Source organism: Cicer arietinum, chromosome 6, assembly GCF_000331145.2.
Source record: "Cicer arietinum cultivar CDC Frontier isolate Library 1 chromosome 6, Cicar.CDCFrontier_v2.0, whole genome shotgun sequence".
NCBI lineage: Eukaryota > Viridiplantae > Streptophyta > Magnoliopsida > Fabales > Fabaceae > Cicer > Cicer arietinum.
This window is the reverse complement of record NC_021165.2, coordinates 18,638,020-18,643,092: the sequence shown is the minus strand read 5'-3', so window position 1 is coordinate 18,643,092 and position 5,073 is coordinate 18,638,020. Positions and strand designations below refer to the sequence as shown.

At 34.8% G+C, this 5,073-nt stretch overlaps 1 pseudogene; it reads right to left on the bottom strand.

The window, feature by feature from the left end:
* The window catches only part of LOC140920650 (uncharacterized), a 10,645-nt pseudogene extending 5,758 nt beyond the window's left edge, over window positions 1-4,887 (bottom strand).
* Between the last annotated feature and the right edge of the window lie 186 nt (window positions 4,888-5,073).

Here is a 5,073-nt window from a genome sequence, read left to right as displayed (position 1 = left end):
CCAAAAATAACATTAAAAATAACGAAAAATTAAAATCAAATAAAATTAAATAAATAAAAAATAGCAGAATTTTATTTAATCAATTTTGGAAAATTTATGATGGAGAGTTCTTCTAAGATGAATTTAAACCGATCCTCTTGGAGAGGTTTGGTAAAAATATCAGCTAATTGATTTTCAGTGTCAATGAAAATTAATTCAATATCACCCTTTTGAACATGATCTCTTATAAAATGATGTTTAATTTCAATATGCTTGGATCTTGAATGTTGAATGGGATTTTTAGAAAGATTAATGGCACTTGTATTATCACAGAGGATGGGAATTTTTGTGTACCTTAAAGAGTAATCTTCTAGTTGATTCTTTATCCATAGAAGTTGTGAGCAACATTGAGCAGCTGATACATATTCAGCCTCTGTAGTTGAAAGAGCAATAGTACTTTGTTTTTTGCATGACCAACTTATTAGAGATTTACCCAGAAGTTGGCAAGCTCCGCTTGTGCTCTTCCTTTCAACTTTGTCTCCAGCATAGTCGGCATCACAATAAGCAGTGAGATCAAGATTTGAACATTTTTTGTACCAAATTCCCAGATTAATGGTGCCCACAAGATATCTAAAAATTCTTTTTACTGCAGTAAGATGAGATTCTTTAGGAGAAGATTGAAATCTTGCACAAAGACCCACAGCAAAGACTATGTCCGGTCTACTTGCAGTTAAATATAGCAAGGATCCAATCATCCCTCTATACTCTTTTTCAGATATTGGAGTTCCTTCATCATCTTTGTGAAGTATGGAGGAAGGATGCATAGGGGTTCCCATACTTTTGGCTGAACTCATTTTGTATTTGTTGAGTAGATCCTTGGTGTATTTTTCTTGAGATATGAAGATGCCATCATCTCTTTGTTTGATTTGCAAACCAAGGAAGAATTTTAATTCTCCCATCATACTCATCTCAAACTCACTTTGCATGAGATTGGAGAAATCTTTGCACATTACTTCATTTGTTGATCCAAATATTATGTCATCGACATAAATTTGAACAATCAATAAATCTTTCTCATGAGTCTTCTTGAAAAGAGTTGTATCAATTTGACCCCTAATAAATCCATTCTCTTTTAGAAAAGAGCTTAACCTCTCATACCAAGCTCGAGGAGCTTGCTTTAAACCGTAAAGAGCTTTTGAGAGTTTGAACACATGATTCGGCTTCTTCAAATCTTCAAAACCAGGAGGTTGACGAACATACACTTCTTCATTTAAGAACCCATTCAAAAAGGCACTTTTGACATCCATTTGAAATAGTTTTATACCTTTATGAGTAGCATAAGCTAAGAGGATTCTTATTGCTTCAAGTCTTGCTACGGGTGCAAACGTTTCATCATAATCAATTCCTTCTTGTTGATTGTACCCTTGTGCCACTAGTCTTGCTTTATTTCTAATGACTTCTCCATCCTCATTTAATTTGTTTCTAAATATCCATTTAGTCCCAATAATAGATTTATCCGGAGGATGGGGTACAAGATTCCATACCTTGTTTCTTTCAAATTGTGAGAGTTCTTCCATCATTGCTTCAACCCATGACTTATCACCAATAGCTTGATCAATCGTTTTGGGTTCAACTTGTGATATCATGGCCATGTTGTTGGTGTTTTCTCTTAGAGAATTTCTGGTTCTAACCTCATCTTCAGTATTCCCAATGATTAGATCTGGAGGATGATGTGTGACAGTTTTCCATCCTCTTGGAGGTTGCTGTGAGGTTGGGTCAGACGCATCCTCATCATGAGGATCGGGTACCCGAGAGGATGAAGGTTCATCTTCTTCATTTTTGTCCACTTTTTCTAAACACAAGTCATCAAACTCATCAAAAATAACATGCATGGATTCCTCCACAGTTTGAGTCCTAAGATTATATATTCTATAACCTTTTGACGTTGTGGAGTATCCTAGAAAAATTCCTTTATCAGATTTTGGATCAAACTTTCCCAAATTTTCTTTATTATTGAGAATGTAGCAATAACACCCAAAAATATGAAAATAGGAAATATTTGGTTTTCTCCCTTTCCATAGCTCGTATGGAGTTTTGTTTAAAATTTTTCTAATGGATGCACGATTAGAAACATAACAAGCAGTGTTAATGGCTTCAGCCCAAAAATATTTTTCAATGTTGGCTTCATTTAAAATGGTTCTAGCCATTTCTTGTAAGGTTCTATTTTTCCTTTCAACAACCCCATTTTGTTGGGGAGTTCTTGGACAAGAAAAGTTGTGAGAGATACCATTTTCATTACAAAGATTTTTAAAAGATTCATTTTCAAATTCACCCCCATGGTCACTTCTCACAGAAATAATTTTTGAACCATTTTCGTTTTGAACCTTTTTGCAAAAATGGTGAAACGCCTCAAAGGCTTCATCTTTATGTTTCAAAAATAAGACCCAAGTAAAACGAGAGAAGTCATCAACAATAACAAAGCCATATCTTTTGCCACTAAGACTTGGAGTCTTTATGGGACCAAAAAGGTCAATATGAATAAGTTCAAGTGGATGTTTTGTTGAAACAATATTTTTTGAGTGGAAGCTACTTTTAACTTGTTTTCCTTTAACACAAGCTTCACAAACTTTGTCTTTCTCAAAATTGATTTTTGGAAGACCTTTAACTAATTCTAATTTTGATAAATTAGAAATAGTTTTTAAGCTTGTGTGACCAACTCTTTTGTGCCAAATCCATTTATCTTTATCAATGGATACAAAACAAGATTCAGTGGGTAAATCATCCAGATAAAGTTCATATAAATTCTTTTTTCTAAAACCGGAGAAGAAAACTCTACCCGAGGATGAATGTTTGACCTCACAAAGAGTAGGCTTAAAAATAACTTCAAAACCACTATCACATAATTGACTAATACTTAGCAAGTTATGTTTTAGACCATCAACATACTGAACATTTTCAATTTTAGCAGAATTATTTTTACCAATAATACCTGTACCTTTTATTTGAGCTTTATCATTGTTACCAAATGTGACTGATCCTCCATCCTTTATTTCTAAGGAAATAAAGCAGTGCTTATCTCCCGTCATATGCCTTGAGCAACCACTGTCCAAGTACCAAGGCCTTCTTTTGTTGATCATAGGATGAACCTGTGTTAGGTTTTAAAAGTAACTTAGGTACCCATATAGCATTGGGTCCTTGTTGGTTAGTTTTTCCTCTTATGAGGATTTTTCTTTTGTGATAACAAATAGAATCATGGTGACCATGTTTACCACAAAATGAACAACTTTTCTTTATATTTTCAGCTTTCTTCTTAGCGTGGCAGATTTTGAAAGTGTGCCCAAGTTTTTTGCAAAAAGTACATTTTGGCCTATCCTCTTGTTTTTTGGGCAAGAAAAAATTTTCATACAATTTTTGTTTTTGAGAACTTTTAAAACCAATACCAGCTTTGTCAAAAATTCCAGATTGAGATCCCATTATCTTTTGAAAAGTTTCAGTAGATTTAACAAAGTTGGTGATGTCATTTTTTAGTTCTTCAACTTCTACTTTTAAAATCTCATTTTCTGTGTCCTCTTCTAGAGGATGAATTCTGACATTCTTTTTATTTAAAAGTGTTTGCTGCTCAGATAATTTCTCATGAGATAACTGCAAATCTAGAATGATTTTTTCATATTTCTCATTCTTGGCTTGAAGTTCCTCATTGAGTTTCTTTATTTCATAAAGTTGATTTTTGAGAAAACCACATTTATGAGATAAAGTATTTGAGTCATTTAAAAGATTGTCAAATTCAATTTCTAATTGTTCACAAGAAGGACATAGTTCTGAAATACTTACTTTTTCAGTTTCTGATTTTGCCATAAGACATAGGTTGGCTTCTTCATCCTTTTCTTGCTCAGAAGATGACTCGTCACTATCATCCCAAGTAATCATCATGGATTTGTTTTTGTATGGAAATCTTCTTGAGTTCCTTTTGTTGAGAGGACACTCAGTTTTGTAGTGTCCCATCTTGTTGCATCCAAAACAAGTTATCTGACTTTTGTCAGTTTTTTCTTTTTGAGGAGATCTTCTATCTTGTCCTCTTCGATTTATCATCCTTTGGATTCTTCTGGAAATTAGAGCCAGTTCGTCCTCCTCTTCCTCAGATAGAGGATACTCCGAGCTTTCCTTTTTCACGACCTCTTCCGTCTTCTTGAAGGATGAACTTTCTGCTTGGCTTGTTTTTAGCGCAATCATTTTTCCTTTTCTGCTAGGTTTGTCAGCTAGCAACAACGGTTCATGAGCTCTTAGAGTACCAACTAGATCTTCCAGCTTCATGTTGGTCAAGTCTCTTGCTTCTGTAATGGCAGTCACCATTGGCCTCCATTCTTTTGGTAAGCTCCTTAGGATTTTTCTTATCCTTTCTTGAACGGAGTATACCTTTCCAAGAGATCTCAAGTTGTTTAATATGATTGTTAACCTTGAGAACATTTCATCAATAGTTTCCTCTTCCTTCATTTCGAATAATTCGAAATCTCTTACTCCCATGTCAATTCTTGCTTCTTTCACGTGACTTGTTCCTTCATGATGGATCTTTAGAGTGTCCCAAAGCTCCTTAGCGCTTTTGCACTCTTCGACTCTATCATACTCTTCCCTGCACAAAGCATACGTTAGAAATAAATGAGCTTTAGAGTTTAGGAGTACCTTTTCATTTTCATCAGCTGTCCATTGTGCTTGAGGTTTCACATCGGAGGTTGCATCTGCGTTGTTGGTTCTTATGACATGATCTCCATTTTCCACTACCGACCACATATTGTTGTCTTGTGATATGAGAAATAATCTCATTTTACCTTTCCAGTGGTAGTAATCTGTACCATCAAAGTCGGGAGGTCGGCTGGATGATCCTCCTTCAGGAATATACTTAGCTTTAGACATTTTTGGATCTTTTTCTCTTACACTGTTAAGTGTATTCTTCTAGAGAACATTGCTCTGATGCCAATTGATGTAGCTAAATATCACTAGAAGGGGGGTTGAAATAGGGATTTTGCTGTTTAAAAATGGTTTTCAAGTGTTTTAAAAACTATCCTCTTGCTGAGGATGGCAAGCCCGAGGATGGGTTTT